The 24,800-nt window shown below is 40.3% G+C and overlaps 1 long non-coding RNA gene across 1 annotated transcript; it reads right to left on the reverse strand.

Annotated features, from left to right (window-relative positions):
- Positions 1 to 6,415: 6,415 nt before the first annotated feature.
- On the reverse strand, positions 6,416 to 24,473 carry LOC103682222. The gene is made up of 3 exons (XR_573377.2): positions 24,051 to 24,473; positions 8,702 to 8,784; positions 6,416 to 6,639 (listed from the first exon to the last, which is right to left on the reverse strand). It is a non-coding gene; the product is annotated as an uncharacterized LOC103682222 (long non-coding RNA).
- Between the last annotated feature and the right edge of the window lie 327 nt (positions 24,474 to 24,800).

Here is a 24,800-nt window from a genome sequence, read left to right on the forward strand (position 1 = left end):
GTAGGTACCTCTATGTGGTAGGATTACAGGTGTCTTTATCTTCTTTTCCATGCTTTTCTTTATCTCCGAACTATTCTATAATGAGCATAATTCATTTTTTTGTCCAGAAAAAGTTCTTTAAAAATTATATGAAGAAGGGGCGCCTGGGTGGCTCAGTCGTTAAGCGTCTGCCTTCGGCTCAGGGTGTGATCCCGGGGTCCTGGGATCGAGCCCCACATCAGGCTCTTCTGCTATGAGCCTGCTTCTTCCTCTCCCACTCCCCCTGCTTGTGTTCTCTCTCTCTCTGGCTGTCTCTCTGTCAAATAAATAAATAAAATCTTAAAAAAAAATTATATGAAGAATATATTGCTACATAATAAGTTCCACACAGTTGCATTTATATAGGCTGCTGTCCACATGTCTCTATCTGCATTGCTTTACTCAGAGGAAATACAGCAAGCCAAACCTTCTGCATAGCCTGTATTCATAGCATCTTGTACCACACACCCACTACCCATTTCACTAAGATTTTTGCAGGGAGGAGTAAAAGGAGCAAAAAATGTCTTATGTCTTTAAGATATGTATTTAAAATATGCTTCAGTGTGCTTTTTGAAAGAATTTTAAGAATCGTTTAAACTAAAAAAACAAAAAAACAAAAAAAAAACCCTTTGTAACTTAAATGTATACCGGTTTTGTTGCCGGATTGCTTTTATTTAGTGTTTTGTTGTCATCTTTTATTTTTCTAGAATATTAATAGGTTTAGTTGGGAAGTGTCCCAGAAATTCTGATGAAAAGTACAGTAAGATAAAAATCTGGTAATTATTAGCAAGTATATACTGCTTTCAACTTATAAACTTTTATATCAAGTATATGAGGTCACACACAAATATATTTCAATAATCCAAATATTTTAATGTATGTTTGTGTATATATACATAAATAATCATATTTTTAATCAATAAAAATGAAATTTCTCATGAAATTTAAACTTAAGCAATTTTGTGCTGCTGTTTTTTTTATAGTAAGGAAGGACTGGTGACCCAGATCCCTTTGCTGATTTTAGATTTAAAACTGCTGAATCATAGCTTACACAAAACTTTATATATTTATAAATGTATAGCACATTTTCTAAGATACATAAATGTTCTTTATGTGGCTTCAGGGAGAAACAGTTATACAAAGAGTGCAGTGGTAAACTGCCGACCCAAACAAACATATTTAATACAAAAAATGTTTTTTAAAAAAATGATTGATTGATTGATTTGGGGGGAGAGGAGTAGAGGAAGAGGGACAAGCAGATTCTACACTGAGCACAGAGCCCGATGAAGGGCTCAATCCCACAACCCCGAGATCATGACCTGAGCAGAAATCAAGAGTTGGCTGCCTAACCGACTGCGCCACGCAGGTGCCCCAATACAAAGATCATTTCTCAGAAGTACTGTGAAATATATAAACATGCTCGGTACCCAATAATGTACTAGACTCAAAGTTCTGAAAAACCTTCCTACAATAATACATAGAAATATATTAGAAGAATACCATCTAGCACTTTTATGGTGCTAATTATTGGCCAGGTAGTATTCCAAGTGCTCAACACACAGTAGCGCTATGGAATTGACATCATCATCATGCCCATTTCACAGAGAAGAAACGTCTTTTTTTCTTTAAGCTGAACTTTTAATAAGAAAGTGAGGAAATCACCAGGGCCAAAAGCAGAAGCAGAAAAGGGCTGATGACCATGCCTTGAAGCTGTGGGCTGCTCTGAGGTCTGTGCTCATCCCAGGAATGTTCCTTGGCCAACGCAAGGGCCTTGTGCAGTAGAGAGTTAAAACTAAGACCACCGTGTGAAGTACGGCCTGTGACCTATGCCTGAGACCTGAGACTTCCTGGGGCTCCTGAGAACTACAACTGCACCACAGTCAGATCCATCCATGGACCAAGGAGCCCAGGGAGGAAGTGTTGTAAGGCTTCTACAATGAACCACTGAAGCAACGACAATTTAATAAAATGAAAGTGCATGTTTAATTTAAAAAGCAAATGTTTTGGTCTCTCTAGAAGATTGATAAGCTGCATAAAATGCTTATTTATGTTATCATATACCACTGGGGTCAGAGTAATAACATGGACCATGTAAAACTGAGAGACAAGCTTTCTAAAGAAGCAACATCATCTACTCCAAAGTTACTAGTTATTTTAAGAATAGTCTTCCAGAAAATAAAGATACGCAGTTGCAGAAGGTACATTTACACAGCATTCTGTGAAAAATTAGCTTTCATTTATTTATTTATTTAAGTAGGCTCCATGCCCAACATGGGGCTTGAACTCAGGACCCTGAGATCGAGTCATGTGCTCTACTGACTGAGCCAGCCAGGTGCCCCTAGTTTTTCATTTAGAACAGAGTTCTTTTAAATTAATTTTGCTCATTTTCAATTCCAAGTTTTCTTGTACGCATATAAAAAGTGGAGTGGCAGCTATTCATATGCTGGCTTACTATTAGCAGAAAACTTTGAAAATAGTTACAAGATGCCAGTTTTGTATCAGTATTATATAAATTTGATAACTTATTGTGATAAAAATAATGTTCATACTAAATTTAAAAGCCTATACAGCAGAGTATACCTGGAATTTGTTGTATATACGTATAATTTATAATTGTGTCCAAGCTGTCAGTCAAAATAGATATCATAGTTAAGCAAATTTTTAAAAACATTTTTTATTGTGGTAAAATATACATTAAAATTTACCATTTTAACCATTTTTAAGTGTACAGTTCAGTGACATTAAGTATATTCACAGTATTATGCAACCATCACCACTATCCATCTCCAGAATTTTGTCATCATGTCTTACCGAAACTCTGTACCCATATACCTTTCATTGCTCCCTCCCCATAGCCCCTGGTAATCACTGTTCCAACTTTCTGACTGTATAATTTGATGACTCTAGGAACCTCATATAAGTAGAGTCATATAATATTTATCCCTTTATGTCTGTGTGATTTCACTTAGCATGAAGTCTTCAAGGTTCATCCGTGTTGTAGCATGTACCAGAATCTCATTCCTTTTTAAGGCTAAATTATATTCCATTGTATGTATACACATTTTATTTATCCATTCATTCCCTCAACAGACATTTAGGTTATTTGTACCTTTGGGCTATGGTGAATAATACTGCTGTCAACCTTCGTGTGCAAATATCTGTTTGAGTCCCTGTTTTCAGTTCTTTTGTGTATATACCCAGGAGTGGAATGCTGGATAATACGGGCATTTTGTGTTTAAGGAACCACCATACTGTTTGTTTCCCATAGCAGCTGCACCATTTTATGTCCTGCCAGCAATGTACAAGGGTTCCAATTTCTCTATATCCTCACCAACTTGTTTCTATTTTTTTTTAGATGTTTATTTAGTTTGTTATTTATTTTAAGTAATCTCTACATCCAACATGGGGCTCGAACTCACAACTCAGAGATCAAGAGTTGCATGCTCTACTGAGCCAGCCAGGTGCCCCTATATTTTTTTTTATAATAGCCATTCTATGGGGCTCCTGGGTGGTGCAGTCATTAAGCATCTGCCTTCGACTCAGGGCGTGATCCCGGCGTTCTGGGATCGAGCCCCACATCAGGCTCCTCCGCTGGGAGCCTGCTTCTCCCTCTCCCACTCCCCCTGCTTGTGTTCCCTCTCTTGCTGGCTGTCTCTGTCAAATAAATAAATAAAATCTTAAAAAAAAAAATGTATAATTGGATCTCAAAATAAAATTAGCAATACAACTGAAAAACAAAATGCTCAAATTTGAAAAAAGGTAAGCCCTAAAATAAATAATTAAATTCTTACCTCTAGAAACTGGAAAAGGAAGAGTAAAATCAGCCTACAGAAACAGAAGGAAAAGAATAATAAAGATAAGAGCAAATAGCAATGACATTTAAAATAGGAAAACAATAGAAAAAATCAATGAAACAATAAGCCAGTTATTCCAAACAATAAAAAAAAAAAAAAAGGCCAACTTCTTTCAAGAGGGACAAAGACTTGGGGCACCTGGGGTGGCTCAGTCGTTGAGCATCTGCCTTCAGCCCAGGGCGTGATCCCGGAGTCCTGGGATCGAGCCCCACATCAGGCTCCTCTGCTGGGAGCCTGCTTCTTCCTCTCCCACTCCCCCTGCTTGTGTTCCCTCTCTCGCTGGCTGTCTCTGTCTCTGTCAAATAAATAAAATCCTTAAAAAAAAAATAGCCATTCTAATGGGTGTGAAGTGATAACTGTAGTTTTGACATTTACCAATTTTTAAACATGTAGAAGACAAATTTCATAGGTCACACCTCTTATTATTAATAAGTGAGACTGCTTTCTGCACTCAGCACTATGCTGGGTGTTTGGAAGACACAGTCTAACATAAAAATGGTTCCTGTCTTTCAGGAGCTATAATCTAGCTGGGGAGAGCAAAAGAAGCTGCAGGGAATCCCGAAAAGATGATGGTGTCTTGCTGTGCAGGCCACAGTCTGTCACAGAAGTCACATAGCAAGGAGAAGCACCCCCCGAGAGGCTGTGGCTGGCACATAAAGACTGAGTGGAGAGGCAGGAAGAAATGACAGAGGGCCGTGCACACCTGACGGAGCTCTGGATGTGATGTGGTCAGAAAGAAATCAGGAGCCTTTCAGGATGGAATGACATGGGACAGATGTAGCTCCAGGGGGTTAACCTGGCAGGTGTGGGGAGCAGTGAGTGAGGAGGGGCACAGGCTCAGAGGCCACTGCGGGGGCCCCAGTGGGACGGATGGCACAGGCCTGAATCAGGAAGCAGCTGTCTACAGGGGGCAACAGTGCAGGTGTAAGAGAGTCTTAGAGACTGTGTAGTGGGAACTGGTAGGTGGCTGGATGTGGAGAATGACTGTAGACCTGATTGGGAAATATTCTTAGACGCCTTCAGGGTTCCATGCTGCCTTCCTCAAGCAATTAATAAGCATGCCAGGTAAGGTCACTCTTCTCAGACTTTCAACTTTTGGGCCAGAAGTGTCTGAAATGGTTCACAGAAAAAATTCTAAAATGGTCACGACAGCACGTTATTCTGTTCACTGTTCTTCTCTGGATTGCCTTGGTTTTGCCCTTTTGGTAAAATCCTGGAATGAGTATTCACTGGTAAACTGCAAACACTATCTCCCTCTATCTTCCTTTCCTTCCCCATCTTTACTAAGTATCCATGCATATTAAACAGAATGCCCATTATATATCAGTGTATTTTGCCAATGAAAAAAAAACCTTAAAAAAATAATCACAAATATTTTCACACTTCTTTCACTCTCAGATATTCTGTTTGGACCATAAATTATGTAGCCACCTTAGTGATAATCTTCATTGATGGATAAAGCAAATAAATAAAATAGTAATAAAGAATAGGGCACCTGGGTGGCCCAGTCAGTTAAGCATCTGCCTTTGGCTAAAGTCATCCCAGGGTCCTGGTCTAGAGTCCCACATCAGGCTCCCTGCTCAGCAGGGAGTCTGCTTCTCCCTCTGCCCCTCCACCTCAAGTGCATGCGTGCTTGCTCTCTCTCTTACAAAAATAAATAAAATCTTTTAAAAAAAGAACAGTTGAACAATGCAAATAATAAACTTGGTTTAATGAACAAATGTAAAACTTATTGTTAAAAAATCTATCCTTTCTCAAGAACATATGAAACATTAACCACATAGTATCCTTTAAGTATAGCTCAATTTCAAAAACTCATGTTTAAACAGACCATGTTTTGTATCACAATGCAACTGTATCAGAAATCAATACCAAAACCAGAAAAAGTCTATAGACATTTTTTTTTTTTTTTAAGATTTTATTTATTTATTTGACAGAGATAGAGACAGCCAGTGAGAGAGGGAACACAAGCAGGGGGAGTGGGAGAGGAAGAAGCAGGCTCATAGCAGAGGAGCCTGATGTGGGGCTTGATCCCATAACGCCAGGATCACGCCCTGAGCCGAAGGCAGACGCTTAGCCGCTGCGCCACCCAGGCGCCCCTATAGACATTTTTAATTAAAAAAAAGAAAACACTAAAAATTCATGGGACAAAGAAAATGCCATGGGTGTGAAGAATTAGTCAGAACTGAATAATGACAATACTTTGTGGAGTTCTTCAAGAATGGTATTTTAATGTAAACTTATACCCTTAAACTCTCATATTAGAAAAGAAAAGAGGGCTGGAAATTAATTGACTAAGTGTTCAATGTTAAGAACCAGCAAACTAACCCCATATGAAAAAATGAAAGGAGCTAAGAAAAGAAGTCAATTAATTAACTAGAAGACAGAGAAATAATGGGATAATTCCACAGGCTAAATTTGATAATAAAGTAGACAAACCTGTGGCAAAACTGATGAGGGAAAAAAGAAAGCACAAATATTAGAAATAAAGGGACAGAAAGCAGAGATTAAAATATAAAAACATTCTGAACACCTTATGCTAATAAATTTGAAATTCAGAGAAAATGTTTTATTTAAATAACTTTTCAAAAGTCAAGAAGTACAATACCTATATAGCCTCAGAACCATTTAAAAATTGAATCAGCAGTTGAAAATCAGCAGATCCAGGGGCACCTGGCTGGCTCAGTCTGCAGAGCACGTGACTCTTGACCTTGGGGTTGTGAGTTCGAGCCCCACGTTGGTTGTAGAGATTACTTAGAAGTAAAACCTTTATGAAAAGAAAAAAAAAAAGAAGAAAATCAGTAGTTCCTTCCCACAAAGAAAATAGCAGATCAAGAAGGTTTTACAAGAATTTGAATTCTACCAATTTTTTTAACCAAATTTTTAAGGAAGTAAAGATACTTCCAATCTTATCTAAACTTTCTAAGAAGAGAAAATGAGGCTAATTTTACCTTGTTTTACTTCAATCAGACTAAGATAAGAACGGAAAATTATAAGTTGGACTCTCCCATAAATAAGTGGAAAATTCCTAAATTGTATATCCGCAAACAGAATCAAACATTAATAAAATATTTAATTTACCACAATAAAGTAAATAGGGCTTATCCCTGAAATGTGAATTTGGTTTTACAGTAAAAATTAAAATAATAATACAGTAATAATTTAAAATACTTAAAATAACTAACACATTTAAGGAAGGAAAAATATGTGTATAGTTATTTCAAAGAAGCAGAAAAAACATAAAATTTAGCATCTGTTTATACTTAAACCTTAAGCAATCCAGGAATTAAAGGAAATTTCCTTAATCTGATCAAAGCTGTCTGCCAAAAACCTTCAACATTTATCATATTTAATGGAAAAATATTGTAACTATTTCTTTATAAAAAGGAATATGATAAGAGTGCCCGCTATTACTGCTAGTTTTTAACATTATAGGAGTCCTAGCCAGTGCAAAACCACAACAAAACAAACAAAAGGTATAAGATTTAGAAAAGAAGAACTAAAACTCTCCTTTATCATATATGCCATGATTGTCTACATAGAAAACCAAAAAGAATCTAAAGACAGATTCTTAGAATTAATAAGATAAGTTGCTGGATATAAGAGCAATATTCAAAATTGGTTTGCATTACTATAAACCCTTAGTAAACAGGAAACCTGATTTTAAAATCATTTATGAGAACAATAAAACTTATAAGGCACCCATGAATAAATCTAACATATTAACCCTTTATAAGAAAATTATATATCTCTGGGGTGCCTAGGTGGCTCAGTCATTAAGCGTCTGCCTTCGCCTGGGGTCCTGATCCTGGGATCCTGGGATGAGCCCTGCACTGGCTCCCTGCTCAGCGGGAAGCCTGCTTCTCCCCTCTCCCACACTCCCTGCTTGTGTCCGTGTCTCCTTCTCTCTGCCAAATAAATAAAATCTTGAAAAAAAAAAAAGAAAATTATATATCTTTATTAAAGAAATGTTTAAAAGATTAGATAAATGCAGAGATAATGTATTCATGGGAAGAATTCTCAGTATCCTAAAAATGTTAGCTTTTCCGAAATTGATCTACGGATTCCTAACAGAATCCTTACCAAGTTTTTCACTGGAACTTGAACGCTTGTTCTAAAATTTATGTAGAAGAGCAAAAGCTAAGACATTCCTGAAGAACAAAAGGCAAGAGGTAGCGGTTCTATGAGAAATCAAACCGAAGAATAAAGCCACAGCAATTAAGATGGTATGACGCTGGCAGGGCGCATATATATATATACAGAGAGAGAGGAACGGGGCAGAATAGGACGCTCAGAGACAGACACATACGGTATGACGCTGGCAGGGCGTGTATATATATACAGAGAGAGAGGAACGGGGCAGAATAGGACGCTCAGAAACAGACAAACACATACAGATACTTGACATATGCTTCAGACAGCTGGAAAAAGGATAGAGCATTAATTAATAAGTGGTGCTGGGATATTTACTTATCCACAGAAAGAGACAAATACATTAGTGTAATATTTGTAAACCACTATTTTTCAAATCACAATATCACTAGTCTGTCTGGCATGACCTCAGGCAAAGCCACTCCTATCCAGAGTGACATTCCAAGGGTTTAGAGATTATCTCTAAAAAGCTAAGGGCCAAGTCCAGACATCTTCTGGGGGGACCATGTTCTTCAGTACACAACTACAAATTCATAGGGAAAGATCTCATAAATGGCTAATAAACATATGAAAAAATGTCCACCTTCACTAGTAATTAAGGACTTGCAAATTAAATCCACAGTAATATACGAATTTATGCTCAGGAGTTTGGCAAAAAATAAAAAGTATGACAATACCAAGTGTTGAGGAGAGAGTCACGTATTCTCACACGGACAGAACGTACACTGGAGAAACGATGTACAGAGCAATTTCGCAATACCTAGTAAAATGGAAAACAGGTAAAGCTCTAGAGTCAGTCTTATATAAAGCAGATGAAAAGCACAAAAATATCCACAACATTGTTTGTCACAGCTATAAACTGGAGACACCCTAAATGTCTATTACCAGGAGAGTAGATGAATTAATTATGGAGTAAAGTTTTAAGAAGTACACACTCTTAAGGATGCCTACATACGTCTTACAGTTTTAAAGAAATGCAAGGCAGTGACAAATAGCAAATTAGAGAGAATGAATATCTTTGGGGGAAAGAAGGTGGCGGTGATTAGAATGCGCAGAAAGGGGATTTGGCCGGGTTGGCAAAACTTCCATTTCTTAAGTGGTGTAGTTGGGTACATGGGTATCTGTTGCATCATTCTTTGTACCTTTTGTATTCTTTTCTTTTTTTAAAGATTCTATTTATTTATTTGAGGGAGAGAGAGAGAGCACGAGTAGGGGGTGAGGGACAGAGGGAGAGGGAAAAGCAGACTCTCCACGGAGCACGGAGCCCACCATGGGGCTTGATCCCACATGACCTGAGCCAAAGGCTGCAGCTTAACTGACTGAGCCACACAGGCGCCCCAGTACCTTCTGTATTCTTACATGGTGCACAGTACTTGAAAATAGAATATATATGTCTCTGTGTACACATATGCACACATACACACACATACAAATATATGGTAGCCTGTTTTGTAGATGTATTAATTGGGATATACCTTATTGTCCAATAATTGCCGTTACAGCATAAATGCTGAAAGAGAGGGCAGTCCACAGTTTTACTTTTTTTTTTTTAAAGATTTTATTTGAGAGAGAACGATAGCGAGAGAGAGAGAGAGACCGCGCGCGAGCACGAGTGGGGGGCAATGGGAGGGGGGAATGGCAGAGGGAGAGGGAGAAACAGGCCTTCCATTGAGCAGGGAGCCACCTCCAAGCTCAATCCCAGGACTGTGGGATTATGGCCTGAGCCAAAGGCAGATGCTTAACCGACTGAGCCACCCAGGCGCCCTGAGAGTTTTACATTTATACACGGAAAGTGGAAAAGCAATTTCTACACCTTTAAAGCCCGTAGGTCTACTAAGCTGTACATTCAGTCCCCACCCAGAACAGCAACACAGGGTGTCTTTCTTGTTTGGGATCCGTGCCGCAGCACTGCCTTACAGTGATGTGGTCTGATAATCAGGGAAAAGATGTTTTCCAGGGCTGATTATGTGTTAGGTATTATGGGAGATTTAAAGGACAGACACAGCAGAATCTTGGGCTTTAATCATTCAGAATATATTTAGGGAAGGCAGGAGGAGTATCAGAGCACCTAACAGAATAGGGTAGTAAATGATAAACGACCCTCTGCAGGTGCAGAAAACCTCACAGTGATTTGAAGGTCTGGGGGGGAAGGCAGGAGACTGGAGCGCTCAGAGGTTTGCACATGAAGTTTTAAAAACAGCTCACAAGAACCACAAGTGTAATTAGCCTTATTCATCATGATGAGGTATTTGATCAAAGCTCTTATGGAAGTAAAACTTGTTTCTGGAAAATTAGTTTTAATATTACGCCAATCTTCTTATATGCCATTTTTAAAAATAGGTAAGCACTCAGAGTATTTTTAAGATTTCTTTAGAAATCATCCCAGCTCTGTTATTTAACTTTACTCTAAGAGCAGCCTGTAATCACTGACATTTCTAGACTTTGACTCCTAAAGACTTAAAATGCCACATATGAATGTATTTACTAACTTGATGTAAATAAAGAATAGCTTCATAATTCCAAGAACATGCATACATCTCTCAGAAGCACAAACATTGATCATTGTTTGTGCTTAAACCAGGACACTTTCCTCTCCATTTTTCTAGACTGAAAGCTCCTATTTTGATATTTTGTTGCTCGTGTCTGTATTGGCAAGTATGAGGGCCTCCTGTGAATTAATGCTGTGTGCCACACAAAAGGAAAACAAAGCAAAAGAAAATGCTTTCAAAAATGTAGTGGAGGATTAACAACTCAGGAAACAACAGATGTTGGCAAGGATGCAGAGAAAGGGGAATCCTCTTACGCTGTTGGTGGGAATGCAAACTGGTGCAGCCACTCTGGAAAACAGTATGGAGGTTCCTCAAAACATTAAAAATGGAACTACCCTACAACCCAGCAATTGCACTACTAGATATTTATCCAAAGGCTACAAAAATAGTGATTTGAAGGGATACATGCACCCCGATGTTTATAGCAACAATGTCCACAAGAGCCGAAATATGGAAAGAGCCCAAATGTCCATTGACTGATGAACGGAGTATTACTCAGCCATCAAAAGTATGAAATCTTGCCATTTGCAACAACATGAATGGAGCTAGAGAGTATAATGCTAAGTGAAATAAGTCAGTTAGAGAAAGACATCATATGATCTCACTCATATGTGGAATTTAAGAAACAACAGATGAACATAGGGGAAGGGAAGGAAAAACAAAATAAGATAAAAACAGAGAGGGAGGCAAACCGTAAGACATTCTTAACTACAGAACAAACTGAGGGTTGGGGGAGAGGAGGTGGGTAGGGGGATGGGGTAAATGGGTGATGGGCGTTAAGAAGGGCACTTGTTATAATGAGCACTGGGCGTGATATACAAGTGATGAATCACTAAATTCTACCCCTGAAACTAATACTAAAACAAACAAGCAAAAAAACAAAAAAGTATTAGAGGGACACCTGGCTGGTTCGTTGGTAGAGCATATGACTCTTGATCTCAAGGTTGTAAGTTCGAACCCCACGTTGGATGTAGAGATTACTTAAAAGACAAAATTGAAAAAAAATAATAAAAAATATACTGGAGACATTTTTCCAAAGAAGACAAACAGATGGACAACGGGTACATGAAGAGATGCTCAGTATCCCTGATCATCAGGGAGATGCAGATCAAAGCCACAATGAGGCGTCACCTCACACCGTCAGGACGGCTAAAATAAAACAGACAAGAAAGAACAAGTGTTGGCAAGGATGTGGAGAAAAGGCAACTCTCCAGTACTGCTGGTGAGAATGTAACTGGTGCGGCCACTCTGGAAAACAGTATGGAATATGGAGGTTCTTCAAAGAATTGAAAGTAGAGCTACAATAAGATCCAGCGATTGCACTTCCGAATGTTTACCCCCCCAAAAAAAAAAAAAACACAAACTCAAAAAGATATCTGCACCTTTGTGCACACTGCAGCATTATTACAACAGTTAAGACAAGGAAGCAAACTAAGTGTCCACCATCAGAGGATGAATGGATAAAGCAAATGCGTGCGTGTGCGTGCGTGCGCGTGTGCGTGCGTGCGTGTGCGTGCGCGTGCGCGTGCGTACACATACATGCACACACACGATGGGACCTTATGTAGCCATAAAAGGAATGAAATCTTGCCCTTTGCTGTTAATATGGATGGACCTTGGAGGCATTATACTAAGTGAAATAGGTTAGATTAAAAAAAAAGATAAATACTGCATTCTCTCACTTATATGTAGAATCTAAAAACAAAACAAAACCAAGGTCATGAATACAGAGAGTAGGCGGCTGCCTGTGGCCTGGGTAGGCAAAATGGGTGAAGTGGCTCAAAAAGTACAATTTCCAGTTTGAAAATAACTAAGTCATGGGAATGTAATGTCCAGCTTCATGACTCTAGTTAATAATACCTTCCTGACTCTTGATTTCGGCTCAGGGCATGATCTTGGTCAGGGGACCGAGCCCCACCTCGGTTCCATGCTCAGTGTGGAGTCTGCTTGTCCCTCTCCCTCTGCCTCTCACTCCACCCTTCCCTACCCGCCCCCCCCCGCACTCTCTCGCTCTAAAATAATTAATAAATAAAATCTTTAAATAATACCTTACTACGTATTTCTTTTAGAGAGGGGCAAGAGAAGGGGGAGGGACAGAGGGAGAAAAAGAATCACAGGCTCCACGCCCAGTACAGAGCCCAACAAAGGGCTGGAGGTGGGGCTCCACATGGAGCTTGATTCTCCATCTCACAGCCCTGAGATCATGACAAACAGCAATCAGGAGTTACCGCTTAACCAATTGAGCCACCCAGGCACCCGCCTTACTGCGTATTTGACAGTAGCTGAGAGTGTATCTTGAAAATTCTCATTACGACAAAAACAAATTTTAGGGGCGCCTGGGTGGCTCAGTCGGTGAAGCATCTGCCTTTGGCTCAGGTCATGACCCTGGGGTCCTGGGATCGAGCCCCACATCAGGCTCCCAGCTCAGAGGAGAGTCAGTCTGCTTCTCCTTCTTCCTCTGCCCTTCCACCTGTTTGTGCTCTCTCTTCTCTCTCATTCTCTCACTCTATCAAATAAATTAATAAAATCTTAAAAAAAAGTTTAAAAAAAACTAAGAAAAACAAATTTTGTAACTATGTATGGTGACAGATGTTAACTGGACTTATAGTGGTGACCATTTTGTAATATATACAAATATCAAATCATTATATTGTACACCTGAAACTAATATAATGCATATCAATTATACCTCAATAAAAAACTATATTGGAAACAATGATCTATGTATGTTGTGTAATTAGGAAAATAAAATACAGTACTAGAACCATTCTGGCAAAGAGACCTGTGACTAAACAAATAATTTAAGCATCTTTCTGCTACTTTTTTAAGGAAAGAAAACATATTCATTTATTAATGTTATTCTTTTTTTTAAAGATTTTGTTTGCAAGGCAGAGTGAGTGAGACAGACAGAAGGAGCAAGGGGAGGGGCAGAGGAGGAGGGAGAAGCAGAGTCTCTGCTGAGCAGAAAGCCCGATGCCACCCAGGCCACCCAGGCCACCCAGGCACCCCGTTGAGAAATTATTCTGATACTGACTTAGAATCTGTATGCTACAGTGTAATCACACACATCTCCATTAAAAATCATAAAATTCATTCTGTAAATTTGCTTCTGTCATTTTGTTTTAAGATATACAAGTGAACTACTCACAGAGTATATGATAACAGATGTGAGCTTGTAAATGCGTTGACTACACCTGGATACAAAAATATTGACATTTGAGCCAGGTGGATGTGTTATCTATTTAATAAATAGTTATTATTATAAGTAATAATCAAATTGTCAATGTATTACAACCTTCTCTACGTAGTTGATACTTACAGAAGACTCAACTAAAAACGCAGTGCGGCAAAGAATATCAACCTCGGGGCGCCTGGGTGGCTCAGTCGTTAAGCGTCTGCCTTCGGCTCAGGGCGTGATCCCGGCGTTCTGGGATCGAGCCCCACATCAGGCTCCTCCACTGGGAGCCTGCTTCTTCCTCTCCCACTCCCCCTGCCTGTGTTCCCTCTCTCACTGGCTGTCTCTCTCTGTCAAATAAATAAATAAAATCTTAAAAAAAAAAAAAAAGAATATCAACCTCATTGCTTTATAATGCCACTTCTCATGTTCTCTTGAACAGTATTATTTTCTATTTCACACACAGCAAATATGCTCACGCGGATAATCGGGCAAACGTAAATTAAAACAACAAGATGGGTAGAGCGTGGGACTCTTAATCTCAGGGTTGTGAGTCTGAGCCTCCACGCTGGGTGTAGAGATTACTTAAAAAAAAAAAAAGAAATGTTATTTAAAAACAAAACAAAAACAATGAGATGGTACTTTCCTACCATGTGAGAGGGGGTTACAGAGTTCGTGCTGCCAGGAGCACAGGTCAGGGTGGGATTCTAAGGTGGTCAGAGAACACCACATGTCAGTTAACACTTGAATAGCTGTGAAAAGGAGTAAGAATTAGCCACACAGAAAAGTGGTGGTTAGGGCCTCCAGAAAGAGGGCACAGAGAGTGCAAGAGTATAGAGGAGCACGGCACTTTGGGGACTCTGGGAGGGTATGTGGCTGAGCACGCAAGGCAATGAAGGAACCGCAGAAGTTGTAGATGAGGCCAGACTCAGATCTCAGAGGCCTTTTTAAATACCATGATCCCCCTGGAGAGAGCTAGACCTTCCTGAAGGAAGGCAAGAGCAGGGAAAGGACAAGTTAAACCTGGAACATCTTGTGCCAGAAAGTAAGAAAACACTAAAAAATTGATGGGGACATGTCAACAGGACACAGAAACTAATATGAAGTGCCATCCACTCGTCAAATCTGGAACAATTTGAACACCAAAATACATAATGACACTATGGGATTATAACCCATTAGAGAAAACAAGAAATGAATAATCCATAATCCATCCACCCATCCATATGCACATATACATATGTACATACATATATTTTTAAAAAGCTCCTCTTTCCAAAGAATGCCAAGTAATAAATGTAGAACATAACTAGAAAGTCACCAGTCTCTGTACCATTATAGCAACAACTGATTCAGAATCATCAACGTGTACTAAATCACTGGGTGGAAGTTTGTGGTCTTAAAGTATCTCCCCACAAATTATTAATTACACCTTTATAGTGGAAAAAACTGGCAGGTAACACTTTAATCAACCCAGTGATCGAAGTCCATAATCACCCAGAAGAAGGCAAACTGTCATCCTGGTCCTCCAAACCTGGTAAGTCGAGAATGCACCATCATGGCGGAAAACTGCAAAAATGCACATCTTCAGGCTGATTGTTAGGAAAAGGACTGATTGCTGGGTCAGGGGAAAAAATGCTAAAAAGGACAGTATTAGGACAACTGGTGAATTGTGAAGATGGACTAAATATTTGGTAATTGTTATTGTAGGAATGTTAAATTTCCTGAATTTGACAATAACATTATGGTTATGTAGGAAAATGTCCCTGTTCTTAGGAGGTAGAGGTCATGATGTCTGCGACATTCTCTCAAATGGTTCAGATACTAATCTTTTCCCCCTAAATTAACTTATAGGTTTGAAATTTTCAAACTAAAATAAAATAATAATGAGGACTCTCATAGAAATGTGTAGGATGGTCCACCAGATAAATTCAGGACTCTCTAAATGGGGCAGGGAGCTGTTAGAACATTATAGTTGATAAACTGATATGATTACTTTTGCCATTTTGAAAGTTTACTATGGAGCAGCGTGGGGCATGGTCCCGGAAATGCACATGCTGGCCGCAGGACAAGTTTGATCTGCAAAGTCTTCACTTCTAAATACATTGTACTGTTATTTTGGCAGCTAGATTCAAGTCAGAAACATGTTCTTTTTTATATAATATTTAGTAGTGCATAAGCTAAAAGGATTAAGTTAATACATTAAATGTGAAAACATACTTGCTTTTCTTTCCATAAATATTATTAAATGACAATTCACTTTTATGGACAATTTCTAGAAGCTGACTGCCTATCTTATGGGTTATGCTTTCTGTTTTTGTCTTTTGCATAGCCCCTAACTTTGGATAAAACAATTCACTGCTCACTTGATTCTGCATTTAAAAATGAAGTTAGGGGCGCCTGGGTGGTGCAGTCAGTTAAGCACAGGACTCTTGGTTTCGGCTTAGGTCGTGATCTCAGGGTCATGAGATCAAGCCCTGCGTTGCACGGAGTCGGCCTGAAACTCTCCCTCCCCTCCTCAAATAAATAAATAAATCTTTAAAAAATGAAATTAATAGAGAATCCTACTTGTTTTGTCCATTTGTGCTCTGGTATCATTGAAGAAGTAAAAAAAGATAGTAAAAACCTCCCACTAAATAAGAATGTCCTCCCCACTCCTGTGGAAAATAGTGGGTAAGAGGGAGAAACAAGACTGGGCTAGGATCTCCTCATAGACAAGAAAATTTGTAACAAAAAAACCAGAAAAATCACTCAATATATTGGAATTGGTGGCTAGTTCTCTTCCAAAGTCTTTGCAGGGAATACTCTCCCAGCCACAACAGGAGACAAAGAATAAATTGCTTTTACACGTCTACAGCTACTGAAGTGACTTGAAATTGATGGCTTTAATTTACTTCTAACTGTGTGGATAAGGGCAGAGTCAGACAAGGGATGTCTTTCTTGTCCTGCAACAATTGGAAAGACAAACGTGTGTAGTGAAGGTGAAGGAGGCTATTAGCTACTTCCCATTACGTGATTATCTCTGCTGATTACTACCCGCGGCACGCTCAGTTCTATCGAGCCCCGATGGGAGGAGGTCTGGTGGAGTGGGGGCGGCAGCTAGGGCCAAATGCAAGGACAACTGGGTCTGCAGCAAAGTTTGCAGCTCAGTGCTGTCTGAGGAAGAGGACCAAGACCCCAGCCAGGAGAGCCTGTCCCATTCAGTCAGGGTGAGTGGGAGGGAAGGTTCAGAAGCTGAGGTATGGTGCCAAAGCGCGGTCAGAGGTGAGATGGAGGGCAGCAAGCAGGGACAAAGGAAGGGTGACAAATGGACTGGAACGGCAAGGGGGATGGCCTGAATACGGGCTTGGCAAAGGGAATCATGCTTACGTTTGCTTGGATGGTATTTCCGTAAGGACCACTGATTCTGTATCTTGTGTTGGGTGGTGGTTACACAGGTGTATATCACTTTAAAACTCACTGAACTAACATCCAGATCTTTGCTTTTATTAAATGTTAATTATATCTCAATTTTTTAAAAGCCCATTGGAAGTAAATACAGCAGGAAATTACTGTGGCTGAAATCACAATCTTATGGTGCCCCTAGAGCGGACTGTGACCATAAGGTTAGTAGAGCCTCCTTGACACTTACAAAATGAGGTGATGAGAGACTGCCCTGCCCCAAACTCCAGACTGAAATAAAGAAAAGAGCTTAATTTCAAAGTTCTGTTGGGCCTTGGTGTAAATGAAAGTGTCCCAGGTGTAGTGGATTTGCTTTGCTCAGGCAGTAATAGGTGTAATTTCTTTTGCCCCAGTAGGCCTCTGGGCCTTGTAAGAAGCCAGGAGGAGGAACTGAAATTAGTCTGGATAGTAATTTAAAATACTATCTCCCTTGTGAACAAAAGCTGACAAGTCTACGTTTAATGAAAAATGTTTGCATTCCTATGGATTTAGGCTGTACCTTCTTCCAGTAACAACGGCAGGATCAAAGAACAATACACAAAGCCATGCTCATAATAAACCTATCGTGGTTTACTTGCTGAAGTAAGAAAGGACTTAAATAATTTCAAAGATAGACCTTTTCCTTTAATTAAAGAAAACCAACATTTTAAGAAATTCCTGGAGTGCCTGAGTGGCTCAGTCGGTTAGGCTAGGTGTCTGCCTTTGGCTTGGGTCATGATCCTGGAGTGCTGGGATCCAGATGGGGATGGAACCCCATATCATGCTCCCTGCTCAGTGGGGAGTCTGCTTCTCCCTTTCCTCTGCCCCTCCCCCCTGCTCCTGCTATCTTAAATAAATTTAAAAAAAAGAAATTCCTATTAAAGAAATTCAATATTGTAACTATGTCAATTTTCTTTAAGTTAATCTAGAAATTGAATACTACCCCAGGCAAAATCACAGAAAGAATTTTAAAATACGTGAGAGTATAGGGGCACCCAGCTGGCTCAGTTGGTAGAGCATGTGATCTCTTGATCTTGGGGTTGTAAGTTTGAATCCCACGTTGAGTGTAGAGATTAGTTAAAGTCTTTAAATATGCAAGAATATAGAGAAGAACTGACTTTGATTATGAAAAATTTCAAACATAAAAAACTAGAAAGAATGAAAAAATAACCATTACTTGGATTCAACAATTTCCTTTTTCTGGATTCAACAATTCTTAATGCCCTGCCATAGTTGTTTCATAGGTAGGTAGATTTACCTATTGTTTCATAGAATAGGTAGATTTACCTATTCATAGGTAAATGGATAGACAGAATGAGATGAAGAGTATATGTCTACTGAACCATTTAAAGTGTTACGCTCTAATATCTTATCCATAAATTCTCTGGTATGAATTTTCATAGACATTAGCAGTTGACTTGGGCTGCTATAACGAAGTATCATAGACTGTGTGTTTTTTTGTTTGTTCGTTTGTTTTTAAGATTTTATTTTTAAGTAATCTCTACACCCAACATGGGGCTCAAACTTACTACCCTGAGATCAAGAGTCACATGCTCCACTGCCTGAGCCAGCCAGGTGCCCCAGGACTGGGTGGTTTAAACAACAGACATTTATTTCTCACAGTTCTGGAGCCTGGAAAGTCCAAAATCAAGGTGCTGGCCGATTCGGTTCCTGGTGAGGACTCTGTTCCTGCCTTGCAGATGGCCACCTTCTAGCTGTGTCCTCATATGGTGGAGAGAGAACTATCTCTTTTCTCTTTTCTACATCATATAGGAGTGATAATCAAAATATGAAGGCCACATCCTCTTGACCTCATCTAAACCTAATTACCTCCCAAAGATCCATCCCCGAAACACCATCACATTGGAGATTATGACTTCAACGTAGGAATTGGGGCAGGGAAGTGGGGAGGGGTACAATTCAGTCCATAGCACTAGAATAAGTTCATTCTAATACATAATTTCATTATTATTATCGTACCCCAAACAAGTAACAATATTTCCCTAATATCACATAATGCCCAGTCCATATTTAAATGTCACCAGTTATTTGTTCAGACCAGAGACTATGCATTGAATTTGGTTTTATGCCTCTTTTTTTTTTTTTTTTTAAAGATTTTATTTATTTATCTGACAGAGGTAGAGACAGCCAGTGAGAGAGGGAACACAAGCAGGGGGAATGGGAGAGGAAGAAGCAGGCTCCCAGCGGAGGAGCCTGATGCGGGGCTCGATCTCAGGACTCCCGGGATCATGCCCTGAGCCGAAGGCAGACGCTTAACGACTGAGCCACCCAGGCGCCCCTGGTTTTATGCCTCTTAAGGCTCTTTTCACTTACCACAGGTCTCCTCATCCACTTGACCTTTTTTCCATGACATTTACTTGTTGAAGAGACAGACTTTGTAAAAGGTCCACACGTTAGATTGTTTTCTTATAAGTCATTTAGCTTATCCGCCCTCTATATATCCTGTAAACTGAAGTCAGATCTCAAGACTTGATTGGGTAGACATTTTTGGCTCTAACATTTTACCGATGCTGTGTCCACCAAGCAGCACACAGTCAAGCCCTGCCTAGAGCCCCATGTGAGGCTCTGAGCTCATCCAGGAAAGACAAATAGTAAGGAGGAACTTATCCTACTGGACACCAAACCATACTAAAAAGCTACTGTAATCTAAACAGCATGCAGAGACATAGGAATAGACTAGTATTAATAAAAAATTAATATTAATAAAAAGATTAGACAAAAAGCAAAGAGACTAGAATCAGGCCATAGTATATTTAAGAACTATACATATATATGGGTAGCAGTTCAAATTAATGGGGAAAAGATGGGTTATGTGATAAAAAATGTTGGGAAAAGGATAGATCCCTACTTTATCCTATATCCTCCAAATAAATTCCAGGTAGATTAAAGAGCTAAACATAATAACATCTCTAAAAGAAAGAGAAAATAAAGGATACTTTAAAAATATTGGGATGAGAAAAATAAGATACAACACTTAGAAACCTTAAAAAAGGACCGGTAAGGGGTGCCAGGCTGGCTCTGTCAGTGGAGTTAGTGACTCTTGATCTCGTGGTTATGAGTTCGAGCCCCACACTGGGTGGAGAGATTACTTAAAAATAAAACCTTTAAAAAAAAAATCTTAAAAAAAAGGACTTGTAAAATTGATCAGACATTAAAACACATAAAACTTTTAAAGCAACATGAATATAGTAATACAACAAATATTAGGTAATTATCAGTAAAGACTGAAGAGCTGATATCCATAATATATAAATAGCTCTCACCAATCTAAAAGAAAACAGATGGAGAAATGAGCAAATGACATGAATAAAAGATTCTTAGAAAATATAATGAGCACTTTGTAACATGCTCAGCTTTACTAGTGGTCAGAGAAATGCAATGAAAATCACAGTACGCTATTACTTTTTATTCTCAAACTTAAAAATATTGGTTATACCTAGTGATCTCAAGGGTGAACAAAAACAGGTACTCTAAAATATTGTTGGTGTCCATCAAAATTTAGAAAAATGGATACTCTTCGATCCAACAATACCACCTCCTGTGGATTCACACATGTTGGGATATTCAGCGCAGGACTGTTTGTCATAGTACCCCCCACCCAATACAACCTAAGTGCCCATCCGTAGGAAAATAAATTATGGAAAACATACAAGGGAAATCCATGCAGCCATTAGAGTGAATGAAGTTGGCTATAAGGACTGACAAGGAAAATTGTTCAGGATGCAGTATTAAGTAAAAAAAAAAAAACCCACTTCATAGAATATGCACACTATGAAACAATATATTAAAAAAAATCTTTTAAATCTAAATACAGACTGTTTCTTTTTTTTAAGATTTTATTTATTTGAGAGAGAGAGAAAGTAAGAGCCAGAGCACGAGTGGGGAGAGGGGCAGAGGGTGAGGAAGAGGGAGACGCAGACTCCCCACTAAGCAGGGAGCCCAAGGAACACAGGGCTCAATCCGAAGACCTGGGATCATGACCTGAGCCAAAGGCAGACGCTTAACCAAAACCGAGCCACCCGGGCGCCCCTGGATACAGACTGTTAAGGGTGGTTCTCTCTGAGGGTAGGATTGGGGTGTGAGGGTGAAGGAGAACTTTTTTGGTATATATCTGCATATAGATATATATTTTTTATTTATGTTTCACACACATTCATGCATTATTTGGTCATTTGGGATAAAAACAAAGAAAAAGAAAAATACCTCATTCAGGAATCTCTGAGGTAAAAAGCCGCGATCACAAAGTTATCCCTGCATTTAAGCAGCTGCTGAGGAGGATGCCCACGTACGCTCATTGAGAGTCGGCAGGACGTTAGCCAAGGACGTTAGCCAAGGAGAGCGTGCTGACCCTCAAGCACCCTCTGCCACCTCTCCCAGGTCACTAAATGTGACTCTACTGATAGACTAAACATCGGACAATAAGTCAAATGCGCGTCAGCATTTTTTCAAACGGTGCAGTGAGAGAGAGCTGGGTGCTGCTTGCTCAGTGCCCCAGGCACAGGCCTTAGCTTTGGGGTGAAAGCATTCTTAGTCATTCTCTAATTTCAAGAGTCAATATAACCAGAATCCTCACCATTCTCTGGCCCCTTCCACCCCAGCATTCCATTATCTTAAATATTGCTGTCGTTTGTGTGGCAGGAAGTGTACATAACCCCAAACCCCCAAATTAACCTCAGGAATATTGTTTTAAAAATCTACAATGTAATGGGATGCCTGGGTGGCTCAATCGGTTAAGCGACTGCCTTTGGCTCAGGTCAGGATCCCAGGGTCCTGGGATTGAGTCCTGCATCAGGTTCCTTGCCCTGCAGGGAGCCTGCTTCTCCCTCTGCCTGCAGCTCCCCCTGCCTGTGCTCTCTCTCTTTCTCTCCCTCTCTCTGACAAATAAATAAAAAAAATCTTACAAAAAAAAATCTACAGCCAGACAGCCAGACTCCTGAAGACAGTGTTTAGGTTCTCACTTCAGCCCTGCCCCTGTCACTTCTGTGGGTCCCCATGTCCTCACTGTGAAGGGGCAGCCTTGGACCAAATAACTGTGTAAAGTGCCTTCAAGCTCTAAAATTTTATGATCAGTGGTCAAACAGTGAACAACAAACTAACCAATCAACCAAGCAAGCTAAACTACATTTCCTGTGGTCAATTTCTCGGAGCCTAGAGATCAGCTTATTAGACATCAGGAAGAGTCAAATTGCTCAAGTGCAACACACAAAAAACAAATTATCAGTAAGAAATAGCACTTTTCTACCACTAACTAAACACGACCTAAAAACAAAATATAAATAGGGTTTAAAATTTCATTGTGTGTACTTAGCATATGGACTTCCTATTCCCAAGAATGCGGGACATTTCTGCAAAATTACCAACCGTAATTATATATTTTCTCTCATAACGATGTTATACTAACAAAAACCATAAAATTCTGTTTCTAAAACATGAAAATGCTTAAACAACGTAATTATCTGTACTTGTATTTTTTTCTCTTTTATTGGAATCATAGGCATTTTGTTAGAATTTCCAGGCTCAACACTTAAGTTTGAAGAAGAAAATGAACTGCTGTAAGTGAACTTCCTGGCACTTCAGTCTTAGTTTGATATTTAGCTAAGTCACCCTCAAATAAGTAGAATATCATGAGGTATTTGAATATCTTTCATTCTAGGGATCCAAGAAGACAATTCCCATGTAATATCTATTCAAAACAAGACCTACTCATATGTTAACTAGACCTGCTGCGGTGATCATTTTGCAATATATACAAATATCAAATCATTATGTTGTATACCTGAACCTAATGTAACTTTTTTTTGTCAATTATACTGCAGTAAACAAAAGGCTTACTTTTGCAAAATGCCAGATAGTCTGGGAAAATGTGGCCTTTCCACTGCTGAGCCCCTAAGGCCAGTAAGGCCTCCTATTTCCGGTCAAAGCAGAGGACCTGGGAGGATAGATTTCTGCTGAATTTAGATTCATTTGCATAGCATTCCACAAGCTCCCAATTCTCTCGCTTCATTGCTGCCCCTGCAGACAAACAGGTAGACTATTTTTAATTTAAGGCCTTCACTGATTTCCTTAGGGGAAACAGGGGATGTAAGAACATGATTACTAAGCTTCGGGTCTAAGTGGCTGATCTGTAGCTCCAGACTGTTCAGCTGAGTCAGTGATGCAGAACCTTCTCTCCCCAGCCCCCTTTCCTCCTTAATTAGCAGCGCTAAAGGGTAAAGGCCTTCAACAATAGAGGTCAAATAGCCCCCACGGGAGGTACTCCATCAAAATTTGCATTTCTGAGAGCTTCTAGGGGGACTGACTCAAATTCATCTCTCTCTTCTGGAGGTTGGCAGTAATTGTGGAACTCCAGGAAAAAACGTTAAAATGCTGGTGGAAAATTAGGAAAGCTTTCAAGACATAAAATTCAGGGCTATGAAATCTAAAGATTGCCCTCCAATCTATTCCCTTCTTAGATGCTACCATGCAAATTTGTTTAAAGTCCCTCCAAAATGACAGTTTTGGTTAAGTTCCAGAAATATCAGGCATTCTTTTAACCCAGACGAAACAGCTACGACTCCAGTTTGCAAGATGAAAGTTCAAGGATTAAACTCGCCACTTGCTTCAGTACTTCAATTATTGGATCTGTCGACACTTTTGGTAAGAAAAACTCAGCAACTGATGCATAAAATTACTGAGTTAAATGCGGGTACTGGATTCCAAGAGGAACCACGAGACAAACCGTGCGGTATCTCGTGCTTCCACAGTAGGTTTACCGACCCCCTAGGAAGCCCTGGCTTAGGCTTTCTGAATGCTGGGCATACCATAAATCGATAAAGAGTGTAGGTGATTTAAATAGTTCGTCAGTTGTGATATCAGCTTTACCTTAAAAGTCTGCCGAGCGGCGGACGATTTAATCAGTCCATACTCTTTTTCCAAGCCAGCAGCCATGGCAAAAATCCTTTTCACTTGGCGCGATTACAAGGAAAATCCTGAAATACTTTTAAAAATACACATGCCAAAGAACCGGAGTTAAGTTACTAGGGTGGGGCTGTGTAAAGCTTCGGTAACTCCCTAAAGGAAGTTGGGACCTGGGGTCTCGGCACCGGAGGAACACCAAAAAAACAAAAGTTCGAGGCAGGCGGAGGGTCGCGAGCACACTTTTATATTTGATTGGCGGAACGACTCAGACTTTTCTTTATGGCGTCACCGGGTACCTGCCTGTAGAAAGGCCCTGTCTGCGTGACGTCACGCATCACCGACCAATGAAAAGCCCCGGTCTGCGGGCCCCGAGGAGGGTTGTGGGCCCTTTTTTGTGAATGAAGCTCCACGGAACAGCCCTCCTGGGGTCCCCGGGAGCCGCGGCCCGCTGTGCTCTGGCGCTTCGGCAGCAACGTCCGCGGCTGCGGTGGGCGCGCGCGGTGACCCCGGGCAGCCCCAGCCGCCGGCGGCAGCACCGTCGCCTCGGCCGCGCCAGCGGGCTGCGGGCACCTGGGGGCGGGCTGGGGGGCGCCGGCGGCGGCAGGAGGCGCTGTAGCCAGGGCTGCGGCGCGGGTCCCGCGGCGGCCGCAGGAGGGAGCGGGGCAGGCGCGGTGGGCCCGGCCCCTCCTCCGGCTCCTGCGCGGCCGCCTCCCG

The sequence above is a fragment of the Ursus maritimus genome, unplaced genomic scaffold (assembly GCF_017311325.1).
Source record: "Ursus maritimus isolate PB19 unplaced genomic scaffold, ASM1731132v1 scaffold_34, whole genome shotgun sequence".
Lineage (NCBI taxonomy): Eukaryota > Metazoa > Chordata > Mammalia > Carnivora > Ursidae > Ursus > Ursus maritimus.